The sequence below is a fragment of the Sciurus carolinensis genome, chromosome 15 (genome assembly GCF_902686445.1).
Source record: "Sciurus carolinensis chromosome 15, mSciCar1.2, whole genome shotgun sequence".
In the NCBI taxonomy this organism is placed as follows: Eukaryota; Metazoa; Chordata; class Mammalia; order Rodentia; family Sciuridae; genus Sciurus; species Sciurus carolinensis.
In genome coordinates this window covers 31,284,526-31,304,337 of record NC_062227.1, presented here as the reverse complement: position 1 = coordinate 31,304,337, position 19,812 = coordinate 31,284,526, and the positions used below count along the sequence as shown (strand labels likewise).

The 19,812-nt window shown below is 41.9% G+C and overlaps 1 pseudogene; it reads right to left on the bottom strand.

The window, feature by feature from the left end:
- Window positions 1–4,662: 4,662 nt before the first annotated feature.
- LOC124965356 (cytochrome c oxidase subunit 6A1, mitochondrial-like) lies at window positions 4,663–17,830 on the bottom strand (annotated as a pseudogene).
- Between the last annotated feature and the right edge of the window lie 1,982 nt (window positions 17,831–19,812).

Genomic DNA, 19,812 nt, shown 5'->3' with positions numbered 1-19,812 from the left:
TTCCTCTTGCCTAGGCAAAAGGAAACCTGCTCCAGGCTCACCCGTCAACCACAGTATGATGCTGGATTGCAGATTTGGCTAGTTCAGGTTCTAGGTCCTAGTCATCACTCCCTTTCTCTCATGTAGTTTAAGTGGATTGAAATATTTATAGGCAAAATTTGGCAAAAAAGGGTGGGGAGGGAGTGAGTTCCTGCACTGGGAAAGGAATGGAACCAAGAATAAAAAGTAGAAGAGGGACGGCACTGTATATATTTGGGAACTCAAATTTTGTGGAGGAAAAGAGGAATTTACATGAAAACTATGGCTATGCTATATTCATTATGGGATAGAGGCCATTTTCCACCATTTTATATTGATATTTTACTCTTTATTCAACACAAATTCCTTTTTGTTTATTAGTTTTTGCAGTGCTGGGATTGGATTCAGGGTCTTACTCATGCTACACAAACACTCTTGCTGAACTGCATTCCTAGCCCTCAACACAAATTTCTTGAGAGCTTACTGTCAGGCTCAGGTACAATATTGGATTATGCGGTATTATCAAATCGTTATGACAGGTACTGTATTGCTATGGATTTAATATGGTTTGTCACCTCTGAAACACATGTTGAAATTTGCCATTACAGCAGTGTTAGAAGAAGACTTGATGGGAGATGTTTGGGTCATGGCAGCAGAGCCCTCATGAATGGATTAATGCCTTTCTCTCTTATTGGTATTCACACATTTATCTCCAGCCAAGACTGACCTTCAGCACCATGGACAGAGATCCAGCGCTTCCAGGATTCTGCTGACCTGAACTGAGTTCATTATCAAACAATATTGAGTCTAGATCCTTCCCTATTTGTGGCTGCTGAGGACATGCAGGGCAGAGAATCTGGGCTTCTGTGTCTGGGAGGCTCCCAGACTCTGTTCCTGTGGGGTTGCCAAATGCTGCTGCTGCCACCAAAAGTCTCCCTTGAGCTGCCTGTGAACCCCTAGCTCTTCCACCTTGGTCAGTGAAGCTTTTTTTGTCTCTGAGAGCGAAGTGTGGGGAGGCCACATGGGGGGAAGGAGAGGATGATGTGAAGGTTTGCCCCAGCCCATCCACCATTTGCTTCCCTCTTGCTCCCCACCCTCTCTCCCTCCCCCAAATCCTCTTCCTCTCTCCGAGCTGAAATGGGCAGTGACTTCCAGGCAGAATGGACACTCTAGTATGTTGGTAGGGCAGTGAGGGATCTTTCTGAAGCATGTCCTGTGGGGAAACCTTCCATTCTTTTCTGTGTGAGCCCTGTTCCCATTTATATCAGAACATTTGGGAACATGAGTAAATTCCCCTCATCACTGTCACTCCATTGTCAGTTCAGTCAGTTGCTTATCATCTTATTAATTCATTTCCCGCCTTTGTTTAATTTGTGATAAAGGGAGCAAGGAGCTTTTCATATACTTCCTTCCTTTGGCTGTCTTTCCAAGACTGCCTCAGAGGCAAGTAGGGTCAAAATGAAGAAATAAATGTCAAGAACAGATGATCATTCTCTGCTTTGGAAGTCACATCATAGTCTGCTAGATCATTTTATTGAGTTTTAATATTCAGCAAACTTCATTCTCCATCAGCTCATGCTGAGTGAGCATTATGAGCTGTGTGAGTGCACTTGCTGATTGGTGGAACCTCCACTCTCTTCTCTCTGCTCAGTGGATAAGCCCCTGAAATGAAGCCCCACTTTGTACTTCATTATGTCACAATGGAAGACTGATCATTGAGTTAAAGTTTAAGATGGTAGAGAGACCCTGTCTCATAAAAAGAAACAATGCTATATGAACTTGCATTTAAAATAAATATCAGTTTGAAAACTTAAAAAGTTTGAATGTAACTGAGTTTATTTTCTGCTAAGTTAAGACAGAGGTATGTATAGTGACTTCTTAAAATAATCTAATCCAGCTGACACTGGAGAAAAGTAAATGTAACTTTTTAGTAATTCTAAAAAGTGGACCTGGTTATGAATTATGACAGTAATCATACCATTATTGTTTTCAAGCAGAGGACATTTGACAAAGAGGTAGGATTGAAAGGTAGAGATGAATCATGAAATAATTCACTATCTGATATTATTAGATGGAAACACTGATCCACCTAACATTTACATTTGGATAGCAGTATGTTTTATCATTTTGATTGTTCTAAAACACTCCCATGCCCCAAAGAATTGTTTTGTTTTCCAATATTAATATCTTAAAGGTTTTGAAATGTTTTTAACTGGTTCTCAGGTCATTGTGCCTAGCCTTCAGGCAGTTGTTATACTGCAGACAAATTGAAGGACAGAATAACAGTGTGAAAAACAAAGTTGAAACTGATACTACTTCACAAGTATCCCCAAAATGTGTAGTGTTACTATGCTGCTGGTAGTTTTATGATGAATATGAATTACATTCAACTGCATGCTTAATAAGGTACAGTGTGGTCAGAAACCCGCCTGTCCTTTACTGGACATACTAAATATGAATCATCATGCCGGGCATAGTGAGTCACACCTAGAATCTCAAGCACTCAGGAGACTGAGGCAGAAATATCACAAGTTCAAGGTCAGCCTGAGCAACTTAGGGAGACCCTGTCTCAAGATTTAAAAGGGGCTGGGGATGTAGGTCAGATGGAGCACTTGCCTAGTATGTCTGAGACTGTTTTAGTCAGCTATTTAACTCAAGACTGACGAGAACCCTATTAGAAGACGAAAAGTTTACTTGAGGACTCATGGTTTCAGAGGTCTTAGTTGATAGAAGGCCAGCTCCTTTCCTAGGAGCTCAAGGTGAGGCAGAACATCATGGTGGGAGAATGGTGGAGGGAAGCAGAGACTCCGTTTGCCAGAGTGACCTACCTCCTCTAGCCACACTCAACTTGTCTTTAGTCACCACTCAGTTAATCCCCATCAGGGGATTAATTCAATGATTGGATTAAGGCTTTTACAACCCAATCATTACCTTCTTGCATTGTCTCACATGTGAGCTTTTGGGGGACACCTCACATCCAAACCATAACAAGGTCCTTGATTCAATCCCCAGTACTGGGGAAAATAAAGATATGATTATTGTATGACAAATATTTCATGCTAACATCAGATCTAGATAATTATTATAGGAAATAGACAGTCCCAAAGAAAAATAACTGCTGAGTCAGGGTGTTCACTAAGCTAGTGCTCACAAGCTTGTAAGCACAGTTGGGGTCTATTTGCCAACCTTAGTGAGAGGACATGGTGCAGGGGTTGGGGAATACCTCTTGCCAGGACTGTTTCCTCCAGTTTACATCACCATTTTCTTAAGTCAACTTGATTTTAATAGTTTTTTAAAACCTAGACAGATTAGAGCCAAAACTGTTTTCAACTATCAATTCATTAATGGATTGCATCAATAGTTAATAGTTTGTCTTATAACTCCATCAGATATTTATTAGGGGGGTTGGGAATTTAGCTCAGTGGCAGAGCGCTTGCCTAGCATGTGCAAGTCCCTGAGTTCAGTCCTCAGCCCTGAAAAAAAAAACTATAAAGATATTTATTAGGTATTAATTAAAGCAGAAAGATTTATTCACATTACCTTTAAAATACTTCTACAGTTCTATGGTGAATCAGCACAAGCTACTTTTGAATAGTTATCTATCAAAAGGTAGAAAAGAACAATTATTTGTTGCAGTTTTTAGGAATTCTATTTTGTTGGAAGATAAATATTCCTAGGATTAAGTTGTGATTATATGCAAAATGATCAACAACATAAACCAACGTGTCAGCTAATTCATCAACTAGAAAGAATAAATGTCTAAAGCTCAGTGTTATGTAATACATGAAGTATGAGTAGAAGAGCATATCTTCAGAAGACAATGGTATCCTTTGGAACATAGATTTAAAGGGTAAGCAGTTGTATTATTGAAAAATAAACATGCCAGTTTGCCATCCATACAAAACCTTTTTTCCTGAGGTATATTGGCCTGAATTTAGCTGACCCATAACTTGATAAAAGTTATTTGAACAAGCCAGGTCCTATGGCACACACCTGTAATCCCAATGGCTTGGGAGGCTGAAGCAGGAAGATCCTGAGTTCAAAGCCAGCCTTAGTAACTTAGAGAGGCCTGAGGCAACTAACTCAGAGAGACCCTGTCTCTAAATAAAATATAGAAAAAGGCTGGGGATGTGACTCAGTGGTTAAGCACCCTGGATTCCATCCCTGGTACCAAAAAAATTATTTGAACATAAATATCAAATCAAGTGCCCTGTGACTATTAGGATTCTCATAGCTTTGATCTCTTGTCTTAAGTAAGTATATGAAGAATTTTAAGATCAAATAAGTGCAAGATCATCTAAGAGGTCAATAATTGGAGAAATTAATTCCATCATGGGTGTTCATAATTCTTTTTCTCCTTGACTACTTTCATATTGAGCTATTTAATTTTATATGGCATATAACAATATTTTTTATACCTTTATTTATTTTTATCTGGTGCTAAGGATGGAACACAGTGCCTCTCCTCATACATGCTGGGCAAGCACTCTTCCACTGAGCTACAACCCCAGCCTATAACAATACCTGTGTGAATTTTTTTTTTAAGTTTAAGTTACTTATTTAAGCCATCTCCTGCCACAAAGAGATGGAAGATCAGTACAATCGTCATCGTTTGATACAAGTAAGGTGAGGTTAAGGTTCCGTACACTTTTCTGGTCTTCTTGCAGAGTAATAGTCCAAATCAGTGCTGTGGTCCCTGGTGCCTGGGTAATGGTCCAGATTCTCTATTCATCTTCATAGCCAGTTGGAAGTGGGTTCACATGAGGGTTATGGAACAGAGTATGGTCACCATCTCCCCAGGGAAAGGGCTTGGTTCTGATGTGGAGATGGGGATAGGCGATGAACTCCGGTCTTGTGCTCTCCGTGGTGCGACTTGAGGAAAGCATTCAGCATGCTCACTCCCACCCCCGGGAGCGCGACGAAGTAAGTGAGGGCTCTCCACATGTGAGCCGAGCCCTCCTGGCCCTGGGCGCCACTCGACATGGGCCGCCCCACCTGTGGGTGGGACCGACCTAGCAGCCTAGAAAGACAGAACGCAGACCCTGCCGTCGCCACCGTTTTGACCTGGATCCCCTTGGGTGAATGTTTTTTGAGACAGGATCTCACTAAGTTGTGTAGGCTGGTCCTGAACTTTTGATCCTCTTGCCTTACCCTCAAGAGTAGCTTGTATTGAAAGATTATATATATGTGTGTGTGCCATCTCTCCCATTTGAAATGAGGGTTTTTTAAAAAAATGAGTATCACACTAAAATATCTTTCATTCTAAAGTATGTCATATACAGATATCGAGTTTTGTAAATATTCAACTAAAATCCTTTTTTTTCCCCTTATGGTGCTGGGAATTGAGCCCAGGGCCTTGAGCACACTAGGCAATTGTTCCACCCCTTGAGTTACAATTCCCAGCCTTCGACTTCAATTTTCTCTATATAATTATGTATACTGTAGGTCCTTCCTAAAATATAGGTCCAAGAATTGCTTATCATTGTGAAGTTCCTTATTCACGCTTTTCACAACACTTCTACTTAACAATGTGTTTATTTTGCTCAATATATTCAAACCAATGTTATTATTTCAGTTATTGCCAACTTCAATTTCATTTTGCATTGATTCCAAAATGTTAAATTATAAGATATTCTAAAATAATTTGTGTAGATCATATGTGTTATTCCTTAAAATTATATTTGTCATGTTACATTAAATTAGACTTGGCCCGAGGATTCTGCCATACCTGAGTAGTTGGGTTACAAACTGCAAACTAGGTTAGTTCTTAAACTAACTGATAGCCTGGTACAGGAGGATACTGTAGTAACAGCTGAGTCTCAGCCAGTGATGGCAACTGAGCCTGTCAATTGCAGAGTCCTAGGAATCAGGCTCTGTAACCTGGGAAGCTGTCTTTACCCTCCACTTGCTCTTGTTTGTAAATGCTGCCCTGCCCCATCGGGAGCTCGAGTCTTTGAAGCTGTTCAAAGCCTGGGGGCCTCCAAGTAACTTGTTCTTTCTTTTTTCTCTTTTTCCTCCCTTTTCCTTCCTTAAATCACTCTGCTAGCTTTAACTTGCCTAAGGGTTTTTCCTTTAACTGTTCAGTATGGGACAGAAAGTAAAAGTTTATTGTCATGTAATTATGAGCTTGTGGTATTTAAGACCTATTCACCTCTTTAAGAAATCTAATATTTAAAATGGTTTCTTATTAATGTTTGTGAAGCATATTATGCTTTTTGAGATTTTACCTGTAAAACTGTTAATAAAATTTGAAAAAAATTGAAAATAAAAACTTAATGTTTGGCATACTACATATATATGAAGAGTAAGCTTCAGGGAAATAAAGTTTGCATGATGATCTAAACCAAATTATACTTGATAGAACTCACACTATTTGTTGTTAAACATTTTGTGGTAAAAAGAACAGGAAGCAAAATAATGAAGAAAAAAATGTTTGCAATGGTGTTGGGTTCTCAAGTCCCTCTTCCTTATTTTGGTACAGAGAAAGCAGCATTTGTGCCAAGGGGATTATCCTGGTGGAAATGAAGCAGAAAGTTGTGTTTACGATGATGAATGGGTGGTCACCTCCCAGAGACCTGCAGGTCCAGGGAACAGAGGGAGTCAGGCTTGTTGAAGGTTCAGGGTGGGCTCTGATTCTAGGAGGGAGGATCCCCTCAGGGTCTTCAGGAGGTTCACATGGGAGACCAGCCTACAGGGGCCCAGTCCATTGGTTGCCTCCTCCTCCCTGTCCCAGCACAATCCTGGCCTCCTGCCACAATGGAGTCAAATCAGAAAACCCAATTTAGTTTTCTCACCAGAGGAAAGGGGGTCCAGAGGGTCAGAGCCCATACCCATACATTAAATGATTGATTGATAAATTAATGGATTAGGGCAGAATATGTTGCTACGGCTCCTGGGATAGCATCTTAGGAAGCAAACTAGCAGCCCCCTGGTACTATGCACTGGAGGTGACTTAGACCATTCATTTTTAGTTTAGTGGACCTAGGCTACCAGCTAGTCTGGGAGGACATGTGCTTGGTTAGAGTAGACAACTAGGGTACCATATGACAGAGGTGCTGATCTGTCCTGTGGATACAGGGGTGGGCATAAGGGCTCCCTCCCAGGGTGTGAAGTCCAGAGACTGGACTGGAAGCCACAGGGTGCACCTGGAGCTGCATGGTGGGCACTGTACAGTGAGCTGGAAGGGTGGAGAGAGCAACCTGTCACTGGGGGGCTTTCATAGGTTGTCATCCTGAAGTGCAATCAATGAGCTAGTTCTGGAAGAAGTATTGGGCCAAAGCCTCAGCTTCTCCCTCTCTGGCTCCCATTGACCCTTGACCTCCCTGGGCTTGCCTCCTACAGAAAAGATCTCTTGCCGAATGAAAGTGGACACAGAAGCCACCTGTCATAAGGGTGAGGGAACTCGGACACGCACGCAGGGTCTGTAGGACAATACTTACTGCTTACTGGCCCCATCAGGTGCCAGGTTGTCTTCCTGGGAACTGTCCTCCTGCCAGCCTCCACCTCCTGTAGGTGGAATATGTCCCCTACTTGCAGTACCCCAAAATGTTGAGCCAGCTCAGACCTGGGCATCAGCTCCCCATATTCTCCTTGCTCACAGACCTAGGGAGGGATCCCCACACAGGGGGCCCCCAGCCTTGGCTCTTCATGCTGAGGCCTGGTAAGTGGGTTCATGATCCCCTGTAGTGGGACACTGAGGCAGTTGAACTCCATATGTGCTACAGGCGATTTGCCTAGTAAGTGCAGCAGCGTGCCCCAATCTTCTGGGGTGCCATCCCCTGCATTTCACACATCAGGTGAAAAGACCACACTGTCTGAGTCTTTTCTGTGTGCATGCACACCCACACAGACACATATCTCTGCCTGGAATGTGGACCTGTTCTCCTGAGCAATTCTGGCTCAAAATGCAGGATTTAGCACAGCTAGTGCTCCATGAAGTCGCCCTGACAACCAGGCTCTTGCTGCACATGACCCTTCTGGGAGTCCCAGAAGACCTGAGTCAGGCAGAGGCTTGCACTTGCCTCCCCTGATCTTGTGTGGGTCTCTCTGTCTTTGGGGCACTGCCCAGAACTGTAAGTGTAGAGGAGGAATTGGAATTGGAATGAGAGGTGTGCGAAATCAAGCAGTTTTGGTCAAAGGTGGTCTTATTGATTGTTCTCAGTTCTGGTTCTGCTAGGTGGCTCCAGAGAAGTACTCATCACTTGAGGGAGCAATCTTCATTTGACTCCAAAGTGTCTACCTGGAGATCCTGGAAGATGGATTGATTGAATCAATTGATTCAGCGATTGAACTGTCCCTGGAAAGAAGCACTTCAATTGCCATGAGACAATGTTCCTGCTTGGGGAGGGTCCATCTCATCATTGTAACGGGTCCATTCCATGCTTTGAATATGACCCTTGATGCTGTACCATTGCAACTTATTTTAAAATATACTTGTTGTTTTTTTTTTTTTTTATCCCTTCCTCTTCCTCATTTCACTCCCCACAACCCCACAGCCATGAGGGGAGCAAGGTTGACCTTCTTCCATCCCTCTCCTTCAGTTTGTTGACCAAGGAATGAAGGAATTCAGACTTTGAGTTTGGCACCTGTGGATCTAAAAATACAGCCATCTCTCAAGGCTACAAAAATCTGAGTCTTTCCAGGGCACAGCTGGAATATAGCTTTGTATGCCCTCCTTAAATACCCACTGTTGCCCCTGGCAGTTAGAATCACAGCCTCTGGGGTAGGAGTCCATAGTATATTCTCCTTTGCTAGCAAAGTAACAAAACCTCTTTTTTTTTTTTCTCCAAAACCTTGTCCTCATTGTTGGATTGGCACTAGAGACAAGGATACCAAACTTTCTCCTACTTTCAATTGGTCACTGGGCATCTGCAGGCCTAAGTGAAGAGACACTGCTTTTAGCCAAGGCAGCTTCTCTAAGGTCCTGTAATACTTTTCTTAGCATCTCATTGTAGATAGAATTTGCATTTACCTAATGATGAATGCTGTTGGCACCTTTTCATGTGTTTATTTGCCATCTGTGTGTTTGGAAATGTATTTTATTTTTCTTTTACCTATTTTTAAAAATTGGTTTGTTGTGTAAACTCTTTGTTATTGTGACAAAATACCTGATGAAGTTTCCATAAAGGAGGAAAGATTTATTTTTGCTCTTGGTTCCAGAGGATTCAGTCTATGGTTTTTGGCTCCATTGCAAGGCAGAAGGATGTGGCAGAGAAGCTGTTCAGTTCATGGCAGCTGGGAAACAGACCAAGGAAGGGGCCAGAGGCAAGATATACCTTTCCAGTGCATACACACCCAGTGACTTACTTCCCCCAATTAGGCCCCACCTACTATAGTTTCCACTACCTCTCAGTAATGCCCTCAAATTATGAGTCTGCCAATGGATTAATCCACTGATGAGATCAGAGCCCTCATGATCCAGTGACTTTCCAAAAGACCCCACCTCTGAACACTGCTACATTGGGGACCAAGCCTTCAATCAATACATTAGCCTTTAAGGGACATTCCAGGTCCCATCCATAACTGTCATCTTCTTACTGATCTGCAAGAAATCCATTCATATTCTGGGTACAAGTATTGTATCTGATACATATTTTACAAAAACTCTTCCCCCTGGCTTGCCCTTTCCTTAATTGTCTTTTAAATGCAATTTTTGAGATTGATTAAGTACAGGGTTTTTTTCTTTTATAGTCCATGGTGTTTTGAATTGTGCATGAAAAATCAGTCACTCAAGGTCACATTGATGTTCATGTATATTTTCTTCGGTGGAGATTTATAAATCTAACTTGTACATAAATCTATGATGAACTCCATGGTAATTTGGCATATGTTGTGAGGTATAGTTTGAGAATAATGGTGTTGGGAATGCAGCCAAGTGGAATAGTACTTGCCTAGTATACCTGAGGCCCTGGATTTCATTGCCAATACCACAAAGAAAGAAAAAACAAGCAAACAAACAAAACCAAACCCAAACAAAAAAAAATTCGTGGATAATTTTTGGGGAAGCACATTTTCTTCTTATTTTTCTGGTGACATTTGTTGGGAACACAATTCCTTTCCCCATTGAATTGGCTTGACATCTATGTCAAAATCAGTTGTCCATTTATGTATCTATTTCTGACTTCTTTTTTTTGTTCCATTGATTCTTTACACAAATATTATATTGTTTGTTGAGGGTTTTTAAAATTTTTTTTAGTTGTGGATGAACCTTCATTTATTTATATGTGGTGCCAAGATTCAAACTCAGGGCCTCACACTTGCTAGGCAAGTGCTCTACCACTGAGCTACAACCCCCACTCCATTTGCTGAGTTTTGTTATAAGGCTGAAACCAGGGAGTGATAGTGGTCCACATTTGTTCTTTTCTAAAGTGATTTTGACTCCTGTTCTTAATCAGCAGGACTTTACAATCAGCTTTTCAGTGTCTACAAGAAAACTTCTGGTATGATGATGGGGATTATAGTAAACTCATGTCAGTGTGAACAAGGATTGAGATTAATAACCTCATCCATGCTCATGTATAGCTCTCCATTTATCTAGGTCTTCATTTCTCTGTGCAAAATTTTGTATATGTGGGTTTTAGTACACGGACCTTAAGTAATTGTGTCAGAAGTTTTTCCATAGTTCATTACATTATCCATAAAGTATTTTGATGGCTTGTCCAACTTACCCATAATATTTATAATTTTTTAATGTTGTAGATGGTATGATTTTAAAATGTTAACTTCCGATTATTCACTGCTAATACATATTAGTGAAATTGATTTTTTAAAAATTATTTTTGGGCTGGGGAGATAGCTCAGCTGGTAGAGTGCTTGCCTTGCAATCACAAGGCCCTGGGTTCAATCCCCAGCCCGCAAAAAGAAAAAAAAATTATTTTTACAATGATGTGAAATTCCAGTTTTATTGTGTATATGTGTTCCTATTAGAGTCTCTCTTCTAACCTACATTTTAATGTCATTGGTAAAACAAATTCATTCTTACTAAAGATTTTGGAAACAGACAAGATGGAAGAGAATCACTCATAGTTTTATGCCTGAAAATCTGTGGTTGGACTCAAAGTATAGGTGTTTCCCAACATTTAATAGTGACAGTGTTCATCTTAAAAACTGTTTGTTTTGAGATGAATGTAAACTCACATGCATTTGTAAGAAATAAACCATGTGGTGTGTATCCTACACCTAGTTTTTCCTGGTAGTAACATCTCGTATAACAACAGTGTAAGCACATCCAGGAAGTTGACCTCGGAATAGTCCAGTGGACTTATTCAGATTTCTCCACATTCTATGTTCTGGGGTGTGTGTGTACTGTACAGTTTCATCACGTGTGTAGATGCATGTGCCCGCCATCACACTCAGCATACTGCACAGTTTCATTATAAAGATGCATGTCATGCTGTCACTTCAGGGCCAGACTGTTCTTGCCTTCCTCCCACCAGCCCCTTACAGCCTTTTGTCCTTTCAAGCATGTTCTATTATTGGAACTATATAGTCTACCTGGGTTTTGGAATTGGCTCTTTTTACCCAGCACAGTTCTCCACACAAGTTGCTGCATGCATCAGTAGTGTCTTCCTTCTTGTTGATCAATAGTATTTTATGGTCTGGAGGCACCGATTTGTTGGCTACTCGCACATTAAAGCATTCTGGGGTCATTTCCAGTTTTGGGGTGCTTTTGAAGAAAACTGCTATACACATTTGTGTACAGGTGTATTTTGTTTCCCACTGAGTTGTCCAGGTTGGTCTCAAACTCCTGGTCTCAAGTGATCTTCCCACCCCAGCCTCCTAAGAACCAGGCCCACAGGCATATGACACCACACCTTGGTTTGTACACAGGTTTTTAGGTGAATCTGCATTTTTATTTCTCTGGGATGAATGCCCAAGGATGCCACTGCTGGGCCCTTGGGGCTTCATGTTTAGTTTTCTAAGAAAGGGCCGCTGCTTTCCCAAGTGCCCTACCGCTTTACATTCCCATCAGCGTATGTAAATGATATGGTTTCTCTGACTTGTCACCAGGATTCAGTGCTGTCACTATTTTTTATTTTAGCCCATTAGGTATGGATTACTATCTCAGGGAAGTTTCTTTTATGGTTGTTATTGGTTGTGATACTGGTATTCAACCCAGGTGTGCTCTACCACTGAGCTACATCTCCAGTTCTTTTTATTTATTTTTATTTTGAGATAGTGACTGGCTTATTTGCCAGCATGACTTGTGATCCTACTTGTCTCCTGAGTAGCTGGGATTATAGGCATGTACCACCTTGCCTGGTATTTTTTCTCTTTGATTTCTCATCTTTAGAAGTTTTTCTTGATATATCCTCAAGCTTCCTGTTCCTTCCTCTGCTCATGTCTGGTCTAAGCAATCCCATCCAAGGCATTCTTCATTTCTGTTAGTGTTTTTAATGTCTTCTATTTCTTTTTACTTTCTCTTTGAATATCGACATCAATACCTCTATTATCCATCTTGCACATTTTCTACTTTTCCTTTAGTATCTTTATTATATATATCAGGGTGGTTTTAAATTCCTGGTTTGCCCATCCCTACCATATCTAAGTCTGGTTCTGACACTGTCTCTTCAAGCCCTCCATTCCTGTCAGTACTCAGGATAGCCAGACAGGACTTACTGGTGAAGGGACTGAGGCACAGAGGAGTCGGATGAGGGAGGTAGTGCACACTGCAGTGATGACATCTAGGGCTTTTAGTGACCGTGTGTCAACATATTTGTCTGTTAAAAGGGCTTCTGCGTTTCTCTCTCCCTTAAGTGGGACAGGAAGGATTAAGTAGGCTGGAGCCAGGCATTTCCTTCTTCCAAGTTGGTGTCTGATTAAACCTAGTCAGGTAGGATCTGGTAAAATAGATTCTCCTGCAGGAAGGAAAGAATGCTCTCGGATGATTTAAATGTGGTATTTCCATTCATCTGTTGAAGGGCAACTAGGTTGGTTCCACAATCAAGCTATTGTGAACTGAGCTGCTATAAACATTGATGTGGCTGTTACTGTAGTATGCTGATTTTAAGTCCTTTGGGTATAAACTGAGGAGTGGGATAGCTGGGTCAAAAGGTGGGTCTATTCCTAGATACCCTTCAACAGATGAATGGATAAAGAAACTGTGATACATATACACAATGGAATGTTATTCAGCCATAAAGAAGAATAATATTATGGCATTTTCAGATAAATGGATGGAATTGGAGAATATCATGTTAAGTGAAATAGGCCAATCCCAAAAAATCAAAGGCCAAATGTTTTCCCTGATAAGTGGAGAATAATATATAATGGAGGTGGGGGTGTGGGGAGTGAGAGAAGAATGGGGGAACTTTAGATTATGTAGAAGGAAATGAGAGGGAGGGGGTATGAAAAATGGTAGAATGAGACAGACATCATTACCCTGTGTACATGTATGATTCCATGAATGGTATGAATCTACATCCTGTACAACCATGGAAATGAAATGATGTACCCCATTTATGTACAATGAATCAAAATGCAGTCTGTAAAGAATTAAAAAATAAATAAATAATTTTTTATAAATCGGTATTTCCCTTCCTCTGCAAGGATCACATGGGGATTTTTCTCCACTTTTTAGTGGGAAGACCTGGCAGGCTCCTAGAGATGACCTTCAAAGGTGTGGGACCTCCCATAAGAGTGAGCAGCCTGGAGATTTTAACTCTTGGACTCATCATCTTTGAGATTCCATGGCTGGAGACTTGGCAGAGAGCCTTGCAAACCAGATGATCCACCTTTTATCACCAAAAGGACAGTCTCTTCCAAAAGGTCAGTGAGAAAGAGGATGAGGCAAATATTCAGTAGCTTCATCCCAAAGGGGGAAAAGAAAGGGAAATTATGAAGAGTCCCAAACCTGCCTAAAGATGGACCAGTCTGCATCACAATAGAGGTGCTCAAGCTCAGCAAAACATGATACTCAATGACCTTGTGCTAGAGAAGTCTCTGGGGCACAGGCTTGGACTGCATTCCTGGGAGAGAACACAGGCCAAGGAGTTCCATGTACAACAGAGCCCAAAGATGAATATATCCAGGACTGCAGGACTCATTCCTTTGAGCAAAGGGCAGTGATCAAATCACGTTCTGCAGTCAACAGCCACCTCTGAGGAAATATTGTCATGGATGGGAGGGTTCTAAAAACACTGTTCTAACCCCACTTAACTCTGGTAGCATTGGGTCTGGATTTGATCGGTGGATCATACGATGCCATGAGAAATCCTCTTGACTCTCCTGTTCCCTGATAGTGTCCTGCACAAATTGGTTATGGCATGTGGTATTCCTGATAGCCCTCCAGGCAGAAGAGAGGGTCTCATTGTCATAATCTGGTTACAAGTTGTAGTTTGGATTAGCTGGACTTGGTCCCATGTCATCTTCCTACCAGATGCAGAAGCAAAGGGAGTGAGATGCACTCATGGACTGGATCTAGTCTACGTACTCTCACTGCAATCCTGGTATCATAGAGGCTTGAGGACCCCTCAAACCACATGCATGGGGAAAGGCTGGTTGGGGAGCGGCCTCAAAAGGAAAAGAGGTGACATTGGCCTAAGGCGAGCAGAGAGGGCAGGCAAGAAGCATAGCCACAAATGCCCACTGCCTCAGCTGGGGCACCAAGACCTCCCACTTAGTGAAGGGATAGCTCACCTCCAGTTGGTCCCCCTACCTGTGCAGAAGGTTTTTGCCACCTTTCCATAGTACCTTGAACTCATTGAAATAGTGTTGGTTGCCCTTTCAAATGGGTCCAGTGATTCCGGCCTGGCTCCTGGCCAGTGCTGTGACTCCATATGGTTCTTCTATCTGGAACACACACCTTCCTCCATGCTGCATGCCCCTACTTTTCTCAGAGCCCCCAGTATGACTGCCTCCCTAAAGCTTTGAGAGGAGCTGGGACTCATGAGCCTGGCTGTGCTCTGTTGCATTTTGTTCCTGACTTTCCATATCCTAGTCCCTTCTTTGTATCCTAGTGACTTGAGCACTCCTCTTGTAATCCAGGGCAGAGTCAGGTCCCCAAGAAAGGTAGGACTGGTCTCCTGTGTTTTGTTTGGGGTACCATATGGGCACAGATCAGATCCTGACTGGTATCACTGCGCTAGATTCATCTTGGTGTCTGTGGGAGTCCTGGGCAGATACCTTGCACAGAACAGAATGGTAACAAAGTTTCATTGGATTTAAGACCAATCAGTGTTTTCAGGCCATAATCTGGAAGGAAAAGAGAAAAGTGACCCCCCACTCAGTGAAGAACCCCTGAACACACATAATAAATACTCACTGTTTATGGTACCTGGTCTTGGTGTCTGGCTCTGTTTATGTTGAACGTACCTGGTCACAGTATCTGGAAAATATCCCTGATTACCATACCTGGTCATGGAATCTGGCTTATGTCTCTGACTAATGAACCACATGATGGTATCTAGCTATTCTCTTTGGGAACTTGGTGATGGTATCTGGCTATTGTAAGGTTATTATACTGGGTCTCATGGTATCTGGTAACTACTAGGTCACAGTATCTGCCTATTATCTCTGGTTATTGTACCTGGTCACAGTATCTGGGTATTGTCTGATACTATACTGGTCAATCATATCAAGGTATTGTCTCTGGCTACTGAATCTGGTCATGGTATCTGGGTATTGTCTCTGCTTACTATACTGGTCACAGAATCTGGTTATTATCTTTGGTTAGTATATCTGGTCATGGTATCTGGCTAATGTCTCTGGTTCCTGTTCCAGATCATGGTATTCACTAATGTCTCTGGTTACTGTACTGGGTCATAGGATCTGCATATTGTCTGTATTTACTGTGCCCACTGGTTTGCATCTCTGGCCAGTTAGAACAAGCTGGCAGGTGGCATGTAGTGGAACAAAGCTGCTTACCTCATGGTGACCAGGAAGCAGAGAGTAAGAGGAGGTGAGAAAGGGAGCCTGGGATAAAATTACAATAGTCCCACCCAAGGGCATTCCCCAGTGACTTATATCCCTCAACTAGGCCCAACCTCCTAATGTTCCCCCACCTATGAATCCATTATGAATCCTGATAATGCATTTATGAGATAAGAGCCCTTTTGATCCAGTCACCTGACAAAGGCCCCATCTCTGAGCACTACTGCTTTGGGGACAAAGCCTTCAACACATGGGCTTTTGGGGGACATTTAAGATCCAAAACATAACATTCTACTCACAGCTCACAAAGTCTGGTGTCCACCTGACAATGTAAACTGTGTTTGCTCCAATTCCAACTGTTCCTATATGCAAGAGTTTCAATATAGCTCAAACATTCAAGTTCAAACTCTGAGATTCAAGGCAAACTCTTCCATGTGAGTCACTATACAAATTCAAAGACAAGGTCCATACTCCCAAGGTATTTTGTTCAGTGTGAATATTCCCAATCCCACAGGAACAGAGGGCAATGGTAAGAAGGAATTGTCCAAAGAAACACCTGAACCTTGGCAGGGGAAACATCAATTCCTATAGCTTCATGTTTGCTTCATGTCACTGTGTGACATGGATGCAAAATAGAAGCTATGAAATTTATTAATCAGGAATAACAACAGAAGACAGAATTATCTTAAAGGCAGAGGCATGACTGATTGAGCTGTTCATAAGAGTTTGGCTCTAATAAAGGAAAGAGCCTGTGCTTGGTTTATTTATAGTGGTACAGATCAAAAGGGGACCAGTAGGAACTTTTTCAAGAAAAACAGGATAGGGGGTGAAGTTAAGTAAGCCATTTTGTTCTACTGGGTCATTCCCACATATGGGGATTGCATTTGAACTTCAGTGGTAAACCAATGCAGGATAACTACATGACACAGGCAGTTCCTGAGGCTAGATTGTCCTAATAACTCAACCAGGCTTGGTTCGCATACAAGCCATGGGTGGCTCCCTGCAACCACTCTCTTGGGCTGGCTCTGCTCACTTCCTGCAGCTCCCCTTGGCAGACACTCCACACACCTGCCATCTCTAACTCTTTGGGTCTCCACTGCAGCTTGAACTTCACTCTCACTGCTTCTTTAATAACCCTCTTATGGCTATCCACAAGGAGTCTGTCCATGCAATGCACTACCTAGCCTCCCAAGCTTCTTTTTAAATCTTGTTTCAAGTGCGCAGGACCCTGTAAATTTTGTTTTCTATAAGCCTGTAAAACAACACCATGCAGAAGATGCCAGGGCCTTCCATTGGCAGGAGCAATAGCCAGACCCAATAGGAATGTGGCTGAAGTGAACTCTGAGAGACTGCACAGCTGGACCATGGGAAAGGAATCCTGGGGAGACAATTCCATATACAGCCCTGTGCTAACAAGGTGCCCTGAGGATTCTTCTAACAATAAATTCTTTCAAATGAGTTTACATTTTAAACCTGAGTGGGATGGAGGGGTGTGGTCAATTCCTGAGAAGTCCTCAAAGCATCTTTCCTTTAGTTCCAATGCAAAGCACTTGGTTTCTCTTCATGGCATGTATCTCTTCATCAATCAAACCTTCTTTGTTCTCAACTGTATACCTTCTTTTCTGGTTAAGCTGCAGGTTTTAGAAATCTTTCTGCTGTTTTTGCTTCCATTTTTCACTGTCAACCTGGCTAACAGCAGCCAACAATCCCCACACCAAAGCCTGAATGCTGGACTGCCTGGAAATTTGCTCCAGAAGATTCATTATTCTGTCACCTTTCAACTCAACCTCGTACAGTGCTTAAGTGTGTGGACAAAACAGAGATGAATTCTTTGCCAGAACACAACAGGGATTACCTTAATTCCAATTGCTGAGTTTTCAGTGGAAATCTCATCAACAGTCTTTACTCTTGCATCTCTATCAGCATTCTTTCCACGAGCCATCATTAGAGTCACTATTAAGCTCCATTTACAAAATTGTCTGTTTTTTATACTCTTCTTCTCCAACTGTTGACAAATTTTTCCTGCAAAGAGGCTCCAAAGGCTTTGGAACCACATGGTCAGGTATAGTCATGGCAATGATCCCATTTCTTGGTACCGATTCTCCATGTTAATCAGCTTTGTGTTGCTGTGACAAAAACCTGTGGAAAACAAGTTAGAAGGAAGAAACATGTGGCTCATGATTTCAGTGCGTGGGTTTTGGATCCCATCCTTTGGGCCTCTTGTATGGCAGAACATCACAGCAGGGAAACTGGAAGAGGAGAAAACTACCATCTTCTGGTGGCCAAGAGATGCAGGAGAAAGAGGGGGGAGAACAAGAGAAATTGACTGTTAGCAGGAGAAGAAAAGAGAAAAAAAAGAGAAGCAAACAAAAATAAAACAAAGAACAAAACCCTTAACCCTCAAAAGACAAGGCTAAGGAAATAAGTACATTTAAAAAATGGTAAAAATGAGGAAAAAAGAAACATATATGTACATATATATATGTCCATGAACCAATTAGCACAGCAAACACACACACACACACACACACACACACACACACAAGGAAAAAAGATTTTTTTAAAATTTATTTTTATTGAAAACAAATGGGATACATGTTGTTTCTGTTTGTACTTGGAGTAACAGCATACCATTTGCGTAATTGTACATTTACATAGGGTAATGATGTTTGAATCATTCTGTTATTTTTTCCTTCCCCCCCACCCCTCCCACTCCTCTTTTCCCTCTATAGAGTCCCTCCTTCCTCCATTCTTGCACCCCTCCTACCCCCCATTATTTGTCATCATCCGCTTATCAGTGAGATCATTTGTCTTTTGAATTTTTGAGATTGGCTTATCTCACTTAGTATGATGTTCTCCAATTTCATCCATTTGCCTGCAAATGCCATAATTTTATTATTCTTTATAGCTGAGTAATATTCCATTGAATATATATACCACAGTTTCTTTATCCATTCATCAATCGAAGGACATCTAGGTTGGTTCCACAGTCTGGCTATTGTGAATTGAGCAGCTCCGAACACTGATGTGGCTGTATCTTTGAAATAGGCTGATTTTAAGTCCTTTGGGTATAGCCCGAGGAGTGGGATAGCTGGGTCAAATGGTGGTTCCATTCCAAGTTTTCTAAGGAGTCTCCACACTGCTTTCCAGAGTGGCTGCACTAATTTGCAACCCCACCAGCAATGTATGAGTGTACCTTTTTCCCCACATCCTCTCCAACACCTATTGTTGCTTGTATTCTTGATAATCGCCATTCTAATTGGGGTGAGATGGAGTCTTAATGTAGTTTTGATTTGCATTTCTCTTATTACTAAAGATGGTGAACATTTTTTCACCATCTTGTTTGTTTGTTTGATTACTTGTAGATCTTCTTCTGTGAGTGTCTGTTCATTTCCTTAGCCCATTTGTTGATTGGGTTATTTGTATTCTTTGTGTAGAGTTTGTAAAAAAGATTTTTAAAAATAAAGGAATTGGGGATCCAAGATGGTAGGCTACAGGGAAGTGGCATTCCTTGTTGCTTCATGACTCGGAATGCAAGCAGAGGAAACAATGTTTCTCTGCAAGGCAGTCATTACTGCCCACCGATCCTCTGCAGTTTACCCCTCATTCGTCCACTGTGATCACCTGCCCTCTGCCAGTATATCACCTGCCTTTTGAGTGCAAATCACTCACTGACCACAGTCTATCATCTGCCATTTGCCCATTTACCCACCTCTTGCCTGCCCATCTCTGGTCTTTCACCTACCCATCGCCCACCACCCAACATCCACACGCCCGTCTGCCATTAGAATGCAGACCGCCAGCAGATTGCCATCAAATTATCTACTGCCCACTGTTGCCTGGAAGCCCATTGTCACAGTATGCACAGGTTTGGTTACACTTAGTTGCCACCATTTTGGAGCACTAGGGCTTGAAGGTTTACTG